Here is a 22271-nt window from a genome sequence, read left to right on the forward strand (position 1 = left end):
CTGAAGACCCTGTCTCCATATTTTCCAGAGGTGGCCTCTGTTTGTACTTGGGCAATCTTCAGAATAAGAGCTGCCTGTGCATGCAGCTTTTCCATTATTTTGTTATTATTTCCATGATTAGCTCATGGCACAGATGCCTTAGCGATGGGCACATTACAAATGCACATACAAGTCATTTGCAGGCACAGGAGGAATCTGGTTTTTTTGAAACGTGACCATAATTTGCACGGCTATATTTGCTTGAGTGCAGACACTGCAATTTTAGTGTCTGAACAAGAACAAGTGCTTTAAGAATTTTTTCCAATACAGAATTCTTGCTGCTCTTTGGTGTTCAGAGGACGCAGGCTGGTTTTGCAGAAGCTTTCCACGTGCAAGGCTATAGAGATGTGACAGTGCCATTAAGATGCTCCCTTGGAAGACACCCCCTGATATATGATTGCTGGGCTTTTTTGGGGGGTTGTTTGTTTTTATTTCATTCAAGTTTTTCTTCACTGAAAGCTTTTTGCCACTAGTTGCAGACTCCAAAGTCAGTGGTAACATGGCAAAGGCACATCCAAAATCTAACAGATCTTAATTATACTTTTGTTTCTTAAAGTCTCTGTCAGGCTGATTTCTGCCTAAAGAGCAGCTTGTTAAAATGGAAGCGAGCAGCCTGGTGATGTGGGTAGGGAAACTGTTCAGAAAAATAATGACCCTTCCTTCTGTCAAGAGTGTCTGCTCGCTTGTTACTGCGATGGCCTGGAGTCGCAGAATCCCTCAGATGTCCTCGCTGATTCTTGCTGAATGATGGCCAGAAAGGCTCTTCTCATCTCAAGCAGAACTTGTTGCATATGATTGTTGGCATGGTGAGACACACGTGTCCCCTCCAGGCTTAATTATGTGACACACAACTGGGAGTAAAAGTGGAGACCAGCGAGAAGCTCCAGCAAATCTCCATCCCAACAGTTTATCTAGTAAGAAATAGTCTTTGGGAACCCTGACAAGCACTGCTCATTCTTCTAGTCTGTAGTCCAAAATATAATGTATTATTTCCAAATTCTCTACTGTAAATAGTTTAGGGCAGCAGTTTTCAACCTTATTTGTGCTGTTAACCTCTTCCAACCACAAAAATCTCTTTGTGGCCCCAATCCCATCAAATTATTTTAAATAAATACAAACATGGCAAGTGCTTATACCCCTGCCAGAAGCATTTTGCAATTGTGATTAGTTCATGAACCTTGGTTTTGGAGCAGGCCATGCAGTCCAAAACACCACTTCCCTCTCTGCGTAAAACTGATACTGTGGTACCACCAGTGCATAATTTTTTCTGGCTCAAGGCCAAGACTTTATCATAAGTAAATCTCTATAAGAAACCAGTATGAAAAGAAATCAGAATAAGCCTTTTGCAAGAGAGGGTAAAGTTAAAGCAAAAAAAAAAAAAAAAAAAAAAAAAAAAAAGAGTAAGTTTGTATAACTCATTAACGTCTAATGTTTTAATGCCTTCGCTCCAGGAAAATGGAAGAGTTGGACAATGTGTCTGATCTAGGAGGGACTTCTTGAAAGTCTTGTCCACATAGTAAATCCATGTTGGCAGAAAAGTATCCATGACAGAGAGTTATTCATCTGAATAATACTTGAAGCATTAACCAGAATTTGTATTTCATGTGCAGATTTCCCAAAACATTGCACTGATTGGAAACTTTTGCCAGCTGCTCCAGTGCTTTGAGCACTATTCCTGACATAAGAGCCTCCTTCGTTCTCGTTCTTTTCTTCCACTAACAAAATAAGAAGAAACCCGAGTTTTGGTTTCCATTGCTCCTTATGAGCAGCTCTGGGTATGGACTCTGCTGTTGCCACTGTAAAAAACCCATGATAATGCAGAGTTGTTTTTTGTTAATAGAGCCAGCATTTGCAGTTCTGATAAAAGCATTGTCCTCCAGGCTGTTGTTTTCTCTAGACTTACTGCTGCTACCGTGTCTCAGGCAGACTTCATGGTCTTAATACTAAAATGGCTCTTTGCTGAGGGAGTTACAAAGGTGGTAGGTGCATTGCTATTTTTCCTCCCACATGCACGTGCACTGCCTTCCTGGCATCTCTTAGAAATTCTTTCCTCCTGTTACTAGTGGTCTCATTTCTAGGTATGTGGAGGTTGCAGTATTGTGTATTGGAGATGCAGCTTTGCAGAACAATGAATAATTTTATTTGCAGGATACTGTTGGTCTGGATAGAAGACACAAATATGTTATCTCTTGACAAAGATTGAATGGATTGCAGTCTTTTTTTTTTTCCCCCTTTTTTTTTTTAATACTGGGTTACAGAAATGCCTCTGCAGTCAATTGGGTTATACCACTTTTGGCCCATTTTATGATCTGTTCATGCTGGTGCTATACAGCATTTAACCAGGCTACACTGATATTAAGAAAAACTGTGGTTGCATGATACAGTTCCTTATTATATTATAATGGGAAAATTACTGCTGTTTTTATTCCTGTTAGGATCAGCAGTAATTTAAACTCAGTTGTAGCTGCTTCATACTAATATTCAAGTGGTTATGTGCTCTGAAATATTATGGTGTTCCTTATTTTTCTCCCCTCATTTCTGTGCAGTCTCTCTCAACTGGTTGTTGTGTCTTACCTGTGTGCCTGCTACTGCTCTCGTCTCCTTGTTTCAGTGCTAGCCCACTCATAGCAAAAGTCTGTATATTTTGCTTACATTTGGGCACACATTTCTAGGGCATTTTGTTCTAGTTCTGTGCTCTGCAGCCTCCTGGATGCTTTCAGCTGGACCTAGCTTAGCAGGGAAGCGATTATTGCCCTTCATTCAGCACTTGTGAGACCGCTTCTGAAGTACTGTGTCTGGTTTCGGGCTCCCCAGTACAAAAAAGGCATGAACATACTGAAGCAAGTCCCATGGAGGGCCACCAAGATGCACAGTAGGCTGGAGCAGAGGATGTAGGAGAAGTGGAGAGATCTGAGACTGTTCGAATGAAGAGAAGGCCACTGGGGGGGATCTTACTGCTGTCTACGACTACCTACTGGGAGGGGATAGATAAGTCAAAGCCAGACTCTTTTCAAAGGTGCACAGCAATAGGAGAAGCAGCAATAGACACAATTTGGAACATATGAAATTCTGATTATACATATTTGGGGAAAAAAGTCACCATGGGTGTGATCAAACACTGACACACATTGCCCAGAGAGGCTGTAAAATCTCCATCCTCAAAGATATTCAAAACTTGACTGGAGAAGACCCTGAGCAACCTGCTTTGAGCAGCAGGTTGGACCAAATGACCCCAAGGGGTCCCTTCCAATGTAAATTATTCAATGATAACCATATCCTCAGAGTTAGAGAGTAGATTATGTGGGCAGCTTTGGAGGACTGGATGGGAAGCTCTGGGAATCGGTCTCCAGAGAAGTAGGATTTGGGGGGATAGCTAATCATAGAATCATAGAACAGCCCAGGTTGGAAGAGACCTCGAAAGACCATCTGTCCAACCTTTTGTGAGAAAGGGAGCTTAGATGAGATGATTATCTAGCACCCTGTCCAATTGCATCGTCAAAACCTCCAGCGATGGGGACTCTGCCATGTCGCTGGGGAGGTTGTTCCAGTCGTTGATTGTTCTCACTGCAAAAAATTTATTATTTCTTACATCGAGATGAAACCTCTCCTTGTGCAACTTGTAGCCGTTGCCCTTTGTCTTTTCTATGTGGCTCCTTGTGAATAGAGAGCCTCCATCCTCTTTGTAGCCGCTCTGGAATACTGTGATGAGGACCCCCCTGAGCCTTCTCTTCTCCAGGGTGAAGAGAGGCAATGGCTGAATGAAATTCCCCTCCAGAGTTTTATAAACAGGGGCACTGAAAGAGAGCAGAGCAAGATGGCTTGCAGGAAGGCGAAGGACAGAAACCAGAACTCTAGCTCACACTCTATTTTTGGAGGACTTGGAGAAGAACTGGGCACAGCATACCACTGCTGACCTGCGGGTTGTCTAGGACACAGCTAATAGACAGAGGATGCGGAGCACCGGCTGACTCCTGTCCCCCTACATGGGTGCAGTAAGCAGGATCAGGGCACTCAGGGCTGGGCAGGGCTGCCCGACTTCCTTTGCTGCCTGCCCCCCTGCCTGCCTGCCTTCAGTCTCTGGGAACACCCAGCTGCTGGCAGCACAGCAAGGAGGCTGGCGAGTGTCATTGCATTAGCCTTTATTAAAGGCTGTTAGCATTGTGTGCTGTGACATGTACCTGGTGTTTATTACTTTTTCCCTGGTTGCATGTTATCATCTTGGATGGATGTGAGCCAGTTTCCAAATCCTGCCCTTCCTCTTTTCCCTCCCGCTTGTTCAAAATCCAGATGTATTCAGCAAGTATACAAGCGCTGACCTACAGAGCCCATGACAGCCAGCTGCAGCCCCCTAGCCCCTTTCTTTCCTGTTTCCCTTGCTCATTTTTCAACTGAAGCAGTTCTGCTCTCTGTGATGCTCAAAATAGGAACTGTGCTCCTCAGCGCAGAAACTTTCTGCCCCTGCCATCAGTCATGCAAGGAGTTCACGTGCCAGCTGCACCAGGTTAGGAAAAGAATGACTTCTACCATAAGCATGTGCAGTGAGAGCCAGCTAGTCCATAATTCAGTTTTCAAGTCTATAACACGTTTTGCTCAAACAAGTAATTAATTCAGTTCACCATTTCAAGTTTGTTATGAGCAGTAATTTCAGTAAGACACTGTTCAGCAGTGTAAATCCTAGGAAGTCCTTATTTATAACTTGTACTGCGGCATCTTCTGATCAGTAAAACAGGTCTTTTGCTGGCTGGTCGGGTGTCCTCCATGCCACAGCTGCCTGGGGAATGGCCAACAAAAAGCAGTAGACTGCCCATGTGAATATTTACCTCCCTTCTCCCTACAGCAAACTGTCCCCAGATTGCTGTTCATTGATACCTTCACCCCATGCCCCCCTTCCCACAACAGGTCCCTGGACCGAGGAGTCACAGAGGCGTCAACTGTACAGAGGAATCCCAATCTGGATTGCCCTGTGCAGCAAACATAAGGCTGGCTTCCTAGCATCCTCCGGGTGCTAGAGGAGCTGGAGAGGAGCTACGAACTCCCAGACTTTCAGTGCTCTGAAAGTCAGTAGGAGAAGAAGAGGAAAAGAGAGCTACAATGTGTGGAGGTTTCCAGAAGTGTAGACTCTGTACCTGGCGTTGCAGAATTGTGGGTGAAAAAAATACATATTTTTTGTGGTGAAAAACTGAACAAGGAACAGCACCTGTACTTTCCTTGCCTTTTGGTTAGCATATGTGAAAGGTCCAGGCTCATCAGGACACCACTGTTCACTCTTTCCCAGCATCTGGCAAAGCTGAGTATGAACAAATTGCGACCTGGGAGCCTCTGGAAGTTGAGGGAGGCGTGAAATTTTTTTTCCCTGGGAATTTCTTCCAGAAAAGTGAATAGGACAGTAAGGGGACATTCCCTCCTTGGTCATGATACTAGTGAATAACGATACACTCAGACCAAGAGTCTGGAAACCAAGGGGTGTGCTATGATGGAGTGTAACCTTGCTGTATGAATTAAAGGTAGATAGCAAAGAGCTATCTACAAGGAAGCAATTCTCTGCAACATCTCCATCAAGCCTAAGGGAACATCAGTCCAGGGCGTCGGATGTCCCTGTGTGCTCCAAACCAAGTGACAGCTTGTCAGGGGGCCGGGAATTGCAGGGGTGGAAATGACAGGCTGCCAAGCAGGTCACGCCGATTGAGGCAATTTTTGCAATGAGCCAAGAGTTAAACCTTGTGACCAAGAGGTAAACCTTGTGAACCTGTGTCAACCAACAACCCTTTTGTAGTCCATGTGCTTTTTATGCATTTGTACTGTTAAAAAATAAGTTATTTGGAAATAAGTCTTAATTTTGAAAGCTGTTTAATTTCCCCCTTTACATACTGTTCTTGCACTATAAAAAGGCATCTGCTGCTTTTAAAATGTATTGTAAGCTGTAAGACTTGTATAATAAATACTACACTAAGATAATCAACCTCTTCAGACCAGTAGGTCATGGCACTGAAACTGCCTGTCCATGAAAGCACAAGTTCCTCACCTTTAGAAACCCTTAAAAGCATGCAAATCACTCAAAACAGACACACAAGAGGAATAACCTCCCCCTCCCCACTGCTGCCCTGCTGTGGGAAAGGCCTTTCTCTATCCCTGATTTCCCCCCAGAGTGAGATCACATCCACCATTCAATACAAAATTAATAAAGGTATATAGAGCATGTTGAGCAAACACTGACATATCCCCAGCGGTGAATTTACACCTCCCCCCTCCCCCCCCCCCCCCCTTCTGTTTAAAATTAATAAAGGAAGACAGAACACACAAAACCAACACGGGAGAGTGTAAAACCCCACACGTAGAGCCCGCCAAGGCTTGGCACTAAGAGGGAGCCGCTGCACTTGGAGTAAGCAACTCTAAGTGTCAGACAAAGCACGCGTTGGAAATGCCGGTTCCTTTTCTCAGCCAGGTTCAGGAGGGCTCCCTGGCAGCGTGCCCGGTAGATTTGTCGCTTGGGAATGGGCATCGCCTGGGTTATTCGTTGTGTTTGCAACATTCCTGCACAATTGAGTTCCCTTACCCTTCTTCCTGCAGGTGATGTGCAGGATAAAAGATGCTGTTACCATCGGAGGCTTGCTTGACTGCATCCCACCTTCTGCTTGCCTCCTGCCCTTCCCTCTCCCAAAGGCACACTCTGCTGTTGTCAGCATGCGGTTGTGGGACTGTAAAAATGTTCTGTGATCTGAATAGCCAGCCAAAGGCTTCATTGACCGTGGTGATGGACCAGGGACTGCCGGAGCAAGGGAATGCAAATACTATTAATGTCTGTGGCATTAGTCCCCTTCAGCAAATTGCCCTATTTTAGTACAGAAAATAGACGAGAGGCCCCAAAGATTGCCTTAGGTAAATCTACATGAACGGTTGCTCAGCCCTCGGGTACGTCTCTATAAACTGGGAGGCCTGGCATGGAGATCAAATACCAGGAAGGTGGGCTCTAGTAGTTGTCCTACAGCAATTAAGCATAATCCTTTGTACTCAAAGCGATCGATAACCTCTTTTTGATCAGCAGATATTACATCTGTACCCTTCAGAGCCATGCACACCTCCTCCACAAGTGCCAGCCATTGATCTGGCTGCAGAAACTTCCCACAACCGATCAGGAGCAGTTGGAAACTGTCAGTTTTCAAAATGGTTATGGCCACACATTTCTGAAGAGATAAGAGTTGTCTTGTATTGCATGCTGGCTTCAGGTTAAGCTTTTCTTTATCGCTCTGATGTTCCGCAGACACTGCCGGTTACCCCCAGGTTTGCAGCCAGCTTCTCCCACCAGTTAATGTGTATTTTATGAGCCCAGAGATGATGCTGCGGAGAGTGGAGCTGTGCCAAGAAGAGTTGTTCCTGCTTGTCTTCATCCTTGTCTCTTTTTTTTCTGTACTTGCAGCAGCTGAAGGGGGGGAATGCTGTAGCTGTGGCGAGAAAAAGCAGCCCAAACTGCTGTGTGGCGTGATGGCTGGCGTGCAAATTTACAACTGCCTGGGAGCAACATGTCAACTGTGTGTCTTAGGCTCCTCATATACCAACTCTTCACATTCATGCTAAGAGAAACTGCACCAGTCTGTGGTGGTCTGTTAGAGGTCTGCAAGTGGTGCTGCGTGCCCCAGAAGTGGCATCTATTTGGGGACTGGTTTGCAAAGACTCCGGAGATTTGAGATTTTTCAAGTTTGATCCCCCCAGGTGGGATCAAATCTGTCACTAGGCATCCCCTTGTGCCCTGTGGGACAGATCCACAGCATCCTCCGTCTGGCAGCACCTCAGTGCGGCCTGGGTACATGCCTAAGCTGCTAAGCCACAAATTTCAGAAGCATATTTCGTAAGCAATGCCTTATAGCCAACTTAAAGGTGAACTCTTTGTTTGGATGAGGCAACTGTGTGTTAGGTAGGATGAAGCTGTTGCAACAAAACATCTTCCTTCCAAGAAAATCCCTTCCTGTAGGCGAGTCTTTAGTCATCTTTGTAACCTTTGTCATCTTCTCCTCCCTGGGGAGTCTTCTCTGTGACCTTTGCTATTCTACCAAGGCGTCTCATAAATTATTGTTCTTTTAAATGGCACTTAGGCTGTCGTAGTGGCTGCTAGCCTTGAAGATTTGCAGTCTACCCTGTAATTTTGAGAGAAAAAAAAATGGTTAAGTGACAGAAGAAATATTGTACTTCACGATAAAACTACTTTTGTGTTTCGTTTTGTGCTCAAGTCATTCATATCCCTGTCACTAACCTCATTCAGGTCAAGGGCTTGAGGCAGAGAACGGGCATAATATTTTTGGTCAGACTGATGCATCTGAATATAACAAACATCTGTAATTTTGAAATTGAAATGAGCGCTGTGTTAAATCCTCAGGCAAATAATATTAAGGTGTAATAGATTACTGAAGTTTGCATTTCTCCTGGCAATTCAGACCAAGGCTCTTTTGGCTGGTTATTCCAGACGTTAATGAACCTGCTTACACAAAGGGAGCTGCTCCTTATGGCTGCAGATTGGATCCTGGATTCTGCAGACTTCATAGGAAATTCTGTGGGCCAAGTAGTTGAAATAATAAAGAAAAAATTAATCAGGCACACATTAAATGTGAAGCATGGAAGAAAACATCTGCAGCACTCAGTGGACGTCTGGGTAACATACTTGCAGTGCTGTTTTGCCAGCTTACATCTGGAGTGGTTCATCAGAAGAGAACAGATGCTAGTGTGAAATAGGTCATCATAGCAGCAGGGCATCAGAACAGAGACATTTCTTTTTTTCTTGCAGTAACAGCTATTCCCTTTTATTCACACCAATTAGGAAAATGTTAGCCAATTCTGAAATGTGAATGTATGTATCGTGACAAGCCAATACTCTTAAAGGGCGTCAAGGTAAAAACTAACCTCACACAGAAGCTTTGGAGAAACAGCCCTTTTGCGGTACACACCGAGTATCCTTTAACAGACATAGTGACTATTTTTTGTCAAGATTACGATTTTTTTTCTTCTTGCTTTACTTTTGTGTTTTAGTAGAGATGTTACTGAATACTTTCTTGGTGGCAAATGCCCAGGAGCAGAGATGCTAATTCACGGGAGTTTCATCAGTCATTTCAAAGGAGAGGTCACATAGATAAGAAAAATGAACAGTACGCAGTATGTGAAGCAGTGACATTCAATGAGTCCTTGTCACTAGCAGCCATTAGCATGCAAGCCTGCTGTCATGTTTCAGTGCTTTATGTGCTTTTCTTGACCAGGCAGGGAGCCTTCGGAGCACTGTAGCAGTTAATACCATACAAGTTATTGTTTCTTTCTTGAATGCCTTATATTTTTAGTACCATTTAGATGCTTCTCTGTCCCCTTGTGCATCTAAAATTTTAAGGAGAATCAAAGAATGCATAATTTATATCTGTCCCAGAGGTAATGGAGTGAGTCAATGATATCTGTGAAGGGGATGATTTTAAATTTCATGTCTTATGCAAGAGGTGATTTTTATAAGAAAACTGCAAAAATTTTCCTCGGGGATAGCCACATAATTATCCTTACAACAACGGGTGTGGATTCCAGGGGGATTATAGCAGAAAGCTATAGCATTTTGGATTTACCCTTGTGTATTATGGTTGTCATAATTGAAAACATAGCAACTGATAGATCTCAAGGAATAGAACTTGTATTTTGACTTGGAATAGCACATGCAAGAGGTGTGAAAAGACAGGTTTGCTTTGATTGTGTTGAAGAATTCATGCAAGATGCGAGGCATTTGTTTACTGCTGAAATTCTTTCCTTCGGTTAAAGGAAAAAACAATTGTTTACTGATGTTGGGCAGAACCCATCAGTACATGCTTTATCACACAGCACAGTTCCACTACACTATTTCTGGTTTCATTTACCAAAAGCCTAGAAGTGCCATGGCTAGAAATAAATGTCTGCTTCTTTGATATGCTATATGTTTGAAAATGCACTTTAAGGTCTGTATTACAGGCAGTTCAAAGGGAATATAAATTGGTGCAGTATTCTGTCTTTTTCCTTTTCTTTCCAATCCAGTCCCACATATTCATTGCGTTTTTATCGAGACTGTTTTCAATAACATGTCTTTAAAAACAGCTTAGCCTTTTGTATTTTATTTAACTTGGACTTTGTTATATTTAAATAATTGTTATGATCTTGCTGCTTCTGTAGTTTAAAATGTTTAACATCCTCTAAACCAATTCTACACCGACTTTTAGCATTGCGTATCCAAGGAGACAGCTGATCTTATTTGCTTTTCCTTTAGAAACCCTCTAGTTTTAACTATTCTTTCCACTTCTTGCAGGGTTGGCCATGAGAATTTGTAACATTCCTTTGGAAATACCGTGATGGGGCCGCTGAGAAGTTACCTTGCTTCCTACAGGTCTGTAAACTCTATTGCATTCTCACTATTTCAGCATGTAGACTCCCGTGCCGACTTGTTATCATTTTGTCTCGAATGCATGCAAAGCAAATTAAAATCCAATTTTATTCTGGAACAAGTGTGAAAAATTATTTTTGTTTCTTGCAAAACGTTTAGGACATAACTCTGTTCTGTTACTGTTGTATAAATGTAGAGTAACCTGTTCGTCTTTCCTTTGAAGTGAATTATTGCAGTTTATAGAGTTGAACTGCAGAAAGGAATTGGGCCTGTAAGTCATTTTCACTTCACCACTATGTCTTTCAGTGTGTGTTGAAACTGCATTACCCTAAAAGGCCCTGCAATCCATTGCTCCACCCAGGCTGCTAACATGTGAGCGGCTGTCCCACACCTATAGCTGTGGATGTTTCAAGAAGCAGAGTTAGCAAAGGGTCAGCAAAATTACTGGGGCTTTCGAGTCAGGAGGAGCTCATGTTCATGGAAAGTTTAAGAAAATAATAAAATTAAAAAAAAGTTGATATTTAAGAGACTGTAAAAAGAGCAGAATAATAATGGCTTGACTCCTGTAGTGTCAGCATGGCAAGGAGCGGTGAGGAGCCTGTAGCTAATGCTATGTCCTTGTCAGCCAGAACGATAGTGTTATAAGCACTGTGGCCCACAATCAATCACAACGATTTACAGGGTGGAAAACACTCCCCTACATTTCAATATGTTTTCCTATGCAGCTATATAACAGAGAAAAATTTTATTTCTTACTGCTGTTCAGTACTACTGAACATTTTTATAGACATTTGATCAGAGAAACCAATGGGAAACAACTTCTCCATCTAGGTGGTCATACCCCGCTATCAGAGGACACTCAGGGTCTGTGGGAGTTGTGTCTGGCCTAAATAATAATTTTCAAAAATGTTCATGTTTGGAATATGCTCTATTTCATTCACTTGGTTTGCCTGAGAGCATTTTCGGTATTACTGCTTTCCTTGTTGCCTGTGTAGTCACGTACTATGTCATTAGTTTGTATGAATTCTGTTGGGAAAGTGGCTTGTAAACCTCAATGAAAAACAAACCCAGGTGGATTTAGGGGATGAGAGGTATCCAAAACAACTTTTAATTCATTCTTGGAAATTATTATGATTTGGTAATACCTTTTAAAGCCACCCCAGCTCCAAAATGCTGTAGAAACTAATTGAACCTAGATGTAAACCTCTTGGCTACAGCTTCCATAATGAGCAGAAGCCCTAGATCAGACTGGTTGAGATACTGCAGATACAGATCTGATCGTGATGCCTCGGGCCTGTGTTGAGTGAAAGCTCTGTGTTCAAAAATAAGTAGCTTTTCAGAGTAATTGCACAACCGTTGAATGATCTGTGTCATGCTAAAGCTTTATGACTGCACTGTTTCTTTCTTTAATGATGATATCCCTTAGGGCAAAATTTGTGTTCTTCTTTGGCGGGGGGCGGGGGAAGAAGTGCAAACACTGAAAGACATTTAGGATAAAGGGAGAAAACTTCTTGCACGTGTTGGCATATGGGTTGTAAATCCTTTACTAGCAGCAGCAGCTTTATAAAATCTTCCTTTCCAGACCTGTCTATGAGTGTTGTTTGAATCAAGGCTCACTGAAGACTTCCAAGGGCTACTGCTAAATTTGCCAAAGCAAAGGGTGGTTGGGCCTGTGTCCTAATGAATTTGATGATACAAATGCAGTCAACAGCTGCTACGCAGAGAAAGCTTAGGCAAGTCGTTTGTCTAAAACATGTTTTAAAAGTTTCCTTGTTCACAAGTCTGATTCCTGAAGAATAATGGCTTTGTGATATACATACAAATTAGTATTGTGTCATTTAAAAAGAGGATAAATGTGATATTAATTTGATATATGTACATATTAGATATATGTATACTAAGTGGCATAAAGTAGTTTGGGTATGGCTGTGCTGCACCTTCATTATAATGCAGAAGCAAAGGAAAACCAATTAAATTAAAAGGCAAGACATTTCTACTGAAAAGGAGATACAAGGTGTAATTTTCTTTTGGAAAGTATTGCCCCAAGGTATTATCAAAAGGTGTTGCATTGAACCTTTGCAAGAAATAGATATTTACATCAATAAGAATGCCATCACAGATATATTTTTCATATTACACAGTTATAAAGCAATTACATGGCAGTTGCCTGGCTGAAGGCTGAACTCAATGGTCCTCGGCCAGGGGTTTGGGTGAAGCTTCTTCTGCAGCTGTGTAGCTATCTCTTGTACCACTTCTTTGTAGCATCTGGTATTGACATGGAAGGAAAACAGGATACTGGTCTAGCCAAATAATTCGTTTCATCCAGGTCAGCTTTTTCCATTTATCCCATGTCTTTCACTGCAAATTTCATGTATTTTTTTTCTCATAAGTATCTCTTCCTCTTGTACAGTTCTTGTTTTCATAATCTCTCTTTTATTTCCTGTCTATGATCCCTTGCCCATTCTCCAGAGAAGCCTCCTTTTCCCTGACATCTTTGTTACTTGTCCTTGCTTTGTCGGAGTTTTATTCATTTATTGCTGGAGTTTCTTAAATTTTTCTATTGGGGTCACTAAAGGACGCATCTCCCCAAATGCCTCTTGGGGTCTCCTCAAACCTTTGCCCTTGGCACCCCTATGGTGAAACAAGTGTCTTCGTTTTAGGGAGAGAAGAGAAAAACAAAGTCTATGAAAACACTTCAGAGCATTGAAAGCAAATAGGCTGCTGCGTGGGATGGGAAGTCCCCGTCTCCCAGGGCTGTGCTCCTCTGCCCTGTCCTCCTGTGACAGCCTCCTGGGCACGCTATCGGCCAGGGCTGGCTCCTGGGGGGGGTTGGTGGAGGGAGTGCTACTCCGTTGTTTTGCTGCTTCATCAGTAGGGAAGACACAAGTGGGAAAACACCAAGCTGGCAAAAGTCATTGAGGGGAGGGAGAAAGGAGGGGAAGAGCCGAGGGAGAGCACTTTTCCATGAGAGCATGTAAGCATGGCAACCATACCTTTGATCTCAGTACCAGCGCTGCACGTGGACCTGGAGAGCCCTGCTGCCGCTGTATTAGATACACATGCCTGCCTTAAAGCCATGCTTCCAGAGAGGCCAAACTCTCGATGCCACTGGGCTTTGCTCATGGCTCAGCTGTCCCGTCAGAGGCCGCGAGGGCGATCAAGTGGCTGCTCGTGTGCGATGCGTGGAGGTCTGCAAAGAGAAAGAGGGGGGAGCTGATGCACAAACCAGAACTGTGGAGGCAAACAGGAGCGTGTTATCTTTACGCACCTTATATGCAAATTACCTAGCTATGAAAAGGCAGAAAGGAAAGGGGATGTTACTACCTGGAAATGTGCCATGTGTGCATTTGATGCATATATTTGAATTATTGAACAGATGGAAGCCAAATAGCTTGGTAGCTAGAGAAAATCTATAAGCTAGATGCTCAAAGGAAATGTGGCAGAATAAAATGGGAGGGTGGGGGAAGTAAATCTCACAAAGCTGCCATGGAGGGACAGTTGCATTTTATTAGAACAGAATTTAAAGCAAGACTGTGAGTTTGTAAAGACTACTGTGTCCAAATCATGGAGTGTATGTGCAAGCTGATATAAACAAATATATGCTTTTTTTTTTTTTTTTTTAGTTGAATGATGGTTCAGAGGGTCTGTGACCATACAACTCTGTTCTTTTATTGCCCATGGCAAGACAAGGAACAAGTAATCATTAGAAAAAATAAAATGACTATTTGCTCACCTGAGTAAAAGCTGTGGCCAGAGCAGGACTTCTGCAAGAGACTGAAATCAATATGGATGCAAGGAAAACAAACCAACCAACCCAGGCAGCAGATGGACCTTCCATTGGGTTTTATGTTTTGATTTGTTTCCAAGGAATTCCTAGGAATGGTGGCCAGTGCTTTCTCTGCTGGAGGAACAGCCCAGAAGCATCCTGAAATACCTCACTGGTTTTTAGTCATAGCTACTTCCCAGAAGAATGCAAACTACACAAAGCGTCCATAGACCCAGATCAGAAGTAAGGCTCTTTACCGTTCTCGCTCCAGTGCCCATCATCTTCTGTTTCAAAGTGGCAATTAGATGATGATCTTTGCTGATCTTAACTCCTGGGGCGTTACATAAAAAGAAGGGAGATCTTTAGTGTCAACAATCAAGAACACCTTAGGGACACCAAAGATCGTTTGGCTCATTTGCCTTGGGTTACCAACGAGAGCAAAGATGTCTAGATAATCTGTGAGAGATGTTTATCTAATCTATTCATAAAAAAAAAATCCTCCAGAGGAAGACTTCAGTGCCACCCCATGTAGTCTTTTCCAGAGCTACACAACACTTAGGGGATATTTCTAAAACCCAAGGTATGCTTTATTGGCTCCATAGGAAGCAATTTGGTGTCTTATTTATAGTGAAGATAGAGAACAGTTGAACATAACTGTCTTTATGATAATCTGTAAAATATTAGAAAGAAAAATGACTTTACATTCTAGCTGATTTCATTTGTTTATCTGTTTTTCAGAAAAAGCATTTGCAGATCCTATAGGTCCCATTTTGAAACCTTTTTTTTTCTGTCTTCTTTCCATGTACCTGCATCCCCCCATGTATTGTTGACTCAAGTGCCAGCATTAAGAAGCTGAATGTAGTCAATGTGACTTTCAGATGGATACAAATTATGTAAAATAAGCCCAGAATTTAGAAGCTCGATAATTAATTATGGAGGTATACCCTCAATTAAAATTACTGCAATCCATATCTTACCTCAGCTTTGTCTAGGTGGAATCACTGCTAGTGTCATCTCTCTCTTCTATCCTTTAAACTCTTCTCAGTATGATACTAGGTAATGAATGACATTGTTGGAGAGACAATAAGTGTGCAACTGATAGCTCTCAGCATATGGATAATGACACATCTTGCACCTTTTCATTGCCCCCATTCTGGCTGCACAGAGATATCTGAACAATAAATGAGGTGAAATGGTGCTGCAGCACATTTCTGAAACAATAATTGTCCATTCAGGTCCCTTTAAAAGAAAGACAGCAAAGAACTGCTAAGTTTTCTATCACTAAAGCCCTCAGAAGAATCAAATCACACGTCATGAATAATAATAATAATAGAAGAGGGAGGACAGCTGCTCAGCTGAACATCATCAGTGTTGACACCTTCCAGGAGGAGTAATCAGTAATCCCCTTGACCAAAGCAGGTGTCACAACAAGACAAAAGCTACTGCTTCGGTGAGGGTCTGTTGCCATAGACAGAAATATATGAATTTATTTCACTTCTGAAAGGCAGTTAAAACATCTTCTCCAGTTGAGAGAAGGAGAAATCCACTGTCACTGTTACTGTCCAAGTCTCTAGAAACAGCAGTGAAACTTGCAGAGCTTGTTAAACCAAGGAGTGTTCAGATGGCTGAGCGCCAGCCAAAATGAACAGTTACAAAAAACCCCTTTCTTTTTCCACCAAAGCCCAGCATAATATTGACAGGTTTATGTCCTTTCTCTCCTGCTTTTTAGCTAAACTATGCAGAAAGGCTGCCAGTTTAAACAGTAAACATTAAAGCAATTTTTTTGGATTTGTTGTACGTGAGAGAGAATGATGGTGAGTTTGATCCTACAATGAATATATTTGCAATGCTATCACCATTAGAAGCTGTCTGTGATGATTATTCAGCTCCTTGATGCCAGCCTCGTAAAAACTCTTTGACACCAGCTTAATTCAGGAGCAACCTTTGTTCATCTTCAGAACTAAAAACCCAGCAAATTTTAATCAATATCATAGAGTCATAGAATCATAGAATCATTTAGGTTGGAAAAGACCTTTAAGATCATCGAGTCCAACCGTTAACCTGGCACTGCCAAGTCCACCACTAAACCATGTCACTAAGCACCACATCTACCCGTCTTTTAAATATCTCCAGGGATGCAGACTCAACCACTTCCCTGGGCAGCCTGTTCCAGGGCTTAACAACCCTTTTGGTGAAGAAGTTTTTCCTAATATCCAATGTAAACCTCCCCTGGCGCAACTTGAGGCCGTTTCCTCTCGTTCTATCACTTGTTACTTGGGAGAAGAGACCGACCCCCACCTCCCTACAGCCTCCTTTCAGGTAGTTGTAGAGAGCAATAAGGTCCCCCCGAGCCTCCTTTTCTCCAGGCTAAACAACCCCAGCTCCCTCAGCCGCTCCTCATACCACTTGTGCTCTAGACTCATCACCAGCTTTGTTGCTCTTCTTTGGACATGCAAAGTAATAACAAGGCAAAGCCTTGAATTTGATAAAGTTTCAGCTTGCTTTGTAGGCTGAAGTGTAGCACAGATAGCACTTTGAGAATGAGAGTCCTAAGATATACTGCTCCAGATGGACTCGGATTTCTAGGGTCAATTATCACATCAGAAAAGGGAAAATATAAAGAAATTGATTATTAGATGCCACAAGTGAAAAAACAAAAAGCAAAACTTAAAGGAATCCACATCAACATTAATATGAGTTGGTTGACTCTATAGAAGAAATGATCCAATAATGGCTGTAGGCAACCATTCAGTAAATAAGGTGTTCCTACTTAATGTCATCTGTCATCGATCCCACATTTGGGGGAAAAAAAAAAATGACCACTGAATATTCTGTTCAAGAGACTTGATAAGAATCAGAGTAAAGCATGACCAGGCAGTTTGCTCAAACAGCAAAACTGAAAGTCGAAGATGAAAGAATATCTTGGGTCAAGCCACTCTTTGAGAACACTATTAAAAATTAACTAAGGAAAAAGGTAATACATGCTATTGCCCGAAATATTCTAGGACTCAAAAAAATATTCTCCTGCTAACTAGCCACAGGTGTTTTTTCCTAGAATCATAGAAAATTAGCAAGTAGCTTGAGGGCCCTGCAGCTGCATCAGCTGTGCTGACACTCCGTCAGAGCTGTGGCTGACCCATTTCTGAGGGCCTCCGCTGATGGAGATTCTCTGGGCAATTCATTTCAAGGCCTAAATTTCCTTGCCACTAGAAAATAAGTTTTTTCCTTTCTTAACCTGCAAGTTTCTTCTGTCCTGCCTGCAATGAAAAAGAATGGGTTATTACTTTTTTCTTTGCAACCATCTTTAATATTTTCAGGGTCTTTTGTCATATTTTCCCTAAGTCTTGTCCTCTTTGCATTAAACAACTATTTATTTCTTCAATTTTTTGTCATGTTTTGTAGAGTACTCACTGTCAGTCGGTCACATCCTCCTTGAAATGTGGCATGCAACACTGGACCTAAGGTTAGGATTGAAGTCTATCCAAATTGAAGTAATAAAGCAGAATTCCCTCAGGTGTCTTGTAGATAACGCTTTCCTTTATATTTCCAATCTGACATTCATACACAGGTGACAGTGACTCTGTTTAAGCTTATGATCCACTGGGTAACTTCAGATCCCTCTTAGCAAGACTAAACCTATTTGATTATTTCCCATTGAGTGTTTGCTGAGTTGACTGTTTCTGACCTCACCTCTCAAAGATAATTGCCAGCAGCTCTTAGATTCCCTCAGTCAGCTATCTACATATTCTAGGGTGAAATTCATAAGGCCCAGCCAATTTGAAAAATTTTAACTTATCTCAGTTCTCTCTACTCTGCTCTTTCCTACTCTGACCTGAATTTCTGCTCCTTTGTCTTCAGTGTTAACGGTTGTGGCTTTCTGATGACAGCTGATCCTTCAAACAGCTTTTCCTGCCATTGAGTAGCAAACCAACTCTTTCTTCTCGCTATTGCTAAGTGGTATTCTTACTATTGCACTTAGTAGTTTTCTTAGGAAAGTTTTCTACTTTTACATCCCCCTACCAAAAGCACATTGCAATGCTACACAGACTAGAGGAAGGGTTTTGATAGACAGCATACAATTTTCATAAAATGGGATTCCGCAGAGGCACTAGACTTACAAGAGCAATTGAAGACAGTTATGGCACTACTTGACAGGTAACATACAGATGTCCCTATTCTTACAGTCTCAGTGGAAACCTGACTTAATCTAATTAATAACAAGGAACCGGCACCAAAGAGAATAAAGAAAAACATTTCAGAGGGACCAAGGATCTTGAAAGCAAAGGTCTTATGTTAAATCCAGGAGTGGGCTGAGTCTGAAATACGTCACCTTGTTCATAAAATTGACCGACATCATGTGTTTTGCTTAGAGGAGACTTAATTTCTTCATAATGCTGTTCTTTTAACGTTTGAAGGCCACTAATTCACTTATGTAGTTAATCACAATGTTCTGTGGTTTTTTCACTCCATGAAAACATCCCAAGTGTCCTTATATTTTATTCTTCTCTCTTCACACCTCCTTTTTACTGTTTGAAGGTGGCAAAGAAACAAGGGGAGAAGGGAAAGGAGATGATTACAAAGTAACAGGTTAGCATCTTCTGCAGCGGAGTATTCCTTCTTTTTTTTTTTTTTCCCCCCCCGCATGTGTGTGAGCTACTCAGCGATCTCTCCAAAATCCTGGCCAAAGTTCTGCAGACCACTTGCTCTCAGGTTCTTGTGTCAGTCACACATGAGTGAGATCAATCAAATGCACTATCTGGTCCCAATGAAGTGTAGATATACAGAGAGAACTCGTTGTCCTTTTGTTCTGGGGCATGGAGCATTCTGAGCCTCTGATCTTTCTATAATCCCTCCAGGAGCATTCCCCTTTAATGCTCGAGACCTTTGCCTCCAGATTTTATAATGGTCAGTCCCGCAGTCCTTCCTCCATTAATGCATCTTTGATTTTTCCACCTCTGTAGCTCCTTCTGTAGGTTCAAGTGAGTTGAGATTTCGGTTGGGAAGTTTCTCTCTGTGAAGAGCCATACAGCCCGCAGGCAGCTTGCAGTGCCATAGGACAGGCTTTCAGGAAAAAAAAAATCAGTGTTTGATAGCCAAATGCAATGCGCTATTTTAAGGTCTTTAAGTTATAATTTAAAAAAGTCCACGTAGGTGTCCTTTGTGGCAGCATTTTGTTTGCATCTCTGAAGAGGTTTCACTGCCCGTGCTGACCGTTCACTCAACTGCTGACAGTCTCACCACTGAATGCATGAGGTGCTTAAGACTATGGAGCCTAGATCAAACCTAGACTCTGCTCTGCCATCCCAGGCCCTCTAGGCGTATGCTCAGGCTACAGGCCTGTTGCCTGGCACTCCCAATAGAGAGCTGTAACTGCAGCCTGTGGCCTTGGTCCAGAGTCCATTCCTCACTCACCTAGTGCTCCTTCTGTACTCCCTCCTGCAAAATTTCCCAAGAAGTTTAAAATGATTGGTTTATACTTCAGTTCACCAGGATTCAGCTGCTCAGTGAGAGTCCACAGACATATGGATAAGGGTTGACATCTACACAGCTCTCTACTTGTAGATAGGAGTTCCCTCTGACCATTTTGCAAGCCAACCAGAAGCTGTGTAGCACGGTTAGCATGATGCTGAGTACAAGCTAGTAAATTGCCATAACTGGCAGTGTTTATTAGCTCTGACTCAGTCCAGTTAACTGGGCCTCAGCACCGCTAGTATGTTTATGTGGCTTCCAGTTGCCTCCGACCCTGAGCAGAACAATCCTGAATTCACTCAGTGTGGGCCCAGCAGGCTGGTGTCAACACCCAGACCATGCGGCCATGTGCTGCACAACGCTTTGCCCAACACTTAAAGCACAACAGATCCCTGGAAACAAGTTGCTCTGTGAGCAGTGGAGAAACCTCTTTTAACGGGTTCATGTTCCCTAAACCTCCCACCTCAGTTTCCTGGCTGCCCCTCATGTCCCTGCAGGCAAGGGGCAGCCCGTGCTGTGCAGGCACATCCATGCCAGCCGGCAGGTCTGCCCACACCTGCCCATTGGCTTCTCCCAGGCAGAGTTTACGCTGGCTGCTCTGCCTGCCTTCCTCTCCGTAGGATCCAATTTGTGTGCTGCTTTGCCGTCCGGCTGCTGGTTTTCATTAAACTTCTAGTAATGAAATTACCTTCCATGACTTCTCTCCAACTTTTACGCTGGCTTGAAAGTGGGTTCAAATTTGCTACTCCCCCAACTCTGCCAGTAAAGGTGTAATAGATGGACAGGCAGAGGCTCAGTTAAAAATAACCAGAGAGAACAAAAACCATACCTGCTCTTTGCTCTTAGGCTGCATTTTTATATTATTTTGATACTATATTATATAGATCAGATCTCAGAGCGTACTGCCTTCAAGCTCTCATTTCCACACTCATCACCAGAGGTTACCCTCCCTTCGGCTGCGCTTAGTGGCTCAGCAGATTCTTTCTAAATTGGATCTGAGAAATGATTCTTGTTAAAAGAACCATTTTTTTTAAACGATTTTTTTTTTAAAATGACCCCAGTATGGTTTTGGGCATGGCCAGGCAAATGCTTGAACTGAGGCAGCTGAGATGTGGTGGAAGGAAGAATGGGTCAGGAACAAGCCCCAGGTCCACTCACCAATATCTAGGGCTTTATATGCCTTGCTGCATTGCTTTTATCACAGAGGTAAATCCCTGCTCTGTAGTCCCCTTATTTCTACATGTTTTCTCTCTATGGTTTGCTAGCTTTACCTTGTCCTATCAGCCCAAAATTGAACAATAAAAATGTGAATGTGTAAACTATAGGAAACATTTTTACTAAAAAAATCAGGAATTTTGCATGTTATCCCTGGTAACCAGTGGTAATGTGTGGGAATGGCTCAAAGTTGCGCCAGGGGAGGTTTAGACTGGACATTAGGAAACATTTGTTTACCGAGAGGGCGGTCAGACACTGAAACCGGCTTCCTAGAGAGGTGGTTGATGCCCCAAGCCTGTCAGTTTTTAAGAAGCATTTGGACAATGCCCTTAACAACATGCGGTAACTTTTGGTCGGCCCTGAATTGGTCAGGCAGTTGGAATAGGTGATCATTGCAGGTCTCTTCCAACTGAAATATTCTGTTCTGTTCTGTTTTGTTCTGTTCTGTTCTGTTCCATTCTTGATGTCATTCTGTATTTGTGGCAACATGGCTTTCATGGTTGCATGGTGTCCCTAGCACTTTGGTGTTCATATTCCTTAGGCAGTATGGGAAATGGCCAAAAGCTTGCCCTTTAGTTCTTTCAAGAGGTGAGGAAAAAACCAAAACAATTTGATCTCAATAAGATTTAACTGTGCTATGGTCTGTAGCTGAGTCAATTACTTTGGCTATCAATAGTATAAGAAAATATTCAAGGACATTTGGGTTTGGCTGTGGGAAATGACTAATATAATGAGGAACATAAGACCCATTGCCTTCACGTTTGTTTTGTTTTCTTTGGTGGAAGGAGTTGACTGATGTGACTAGAATATTTTGGACCTGGGATTATTACCAGCTTCTTAATCAAGGAAGTCTGAGTACTTTGGCTGTGTTGCTACACTCTAACTCTTCCCTGCTCCCCACTCCAACTGAGACAGATTATAGATTGGACAAGGTTTGAAATGACTCTCATTTTCAAAGCATGGTTTTGTGAAGAAGCAAAGAGCAGTTACTGCTTTAAGGAAATCTGTCACCTTGTCCTCTAGAAGAAAGGCAACAACAATCTTTTCCAATAATGGACCCGTTATCTCCCTCCTGGAATTTATCAGGCAAGAAACATATTGATCCAATTTGCAGGTTGCAGCCTGTACTTCTCTAAACATGTCCAAACCCTTAGCACGTGATGATGGCCAGAACTTACTCCGCATTTAGTTTGCAGACATGTACCTCCCCCTTCCTTTTCCCTTGTGGGCTGCTGTTCTCTTTACAATCCAAGCAACCTAAAGTGGGTGAAAAATTCCTGTTTCAACTAATTCATTTTAACTGTTCTTTAGGAGATTCTCTTTTATAATGTTTTCCGCCTTGGTCTCTCACCAGCTGTGAATTTTGAGAAAAAAAAATAGTGCATGGAAGTATTTATATTCAAGCAAAATATG

Source organism: Platalea leucorodia, assembly GCF_965183815.1.
Source record: "Platalea leucorodia genome assembly, chromosome: 2".
NCBI classification, from domain to species: Eukaryota; Metazoa; Chordata; class Aves; order Pelecaniformes; family Threskiornithidae; genus Platalea; species Platalea leucorodia.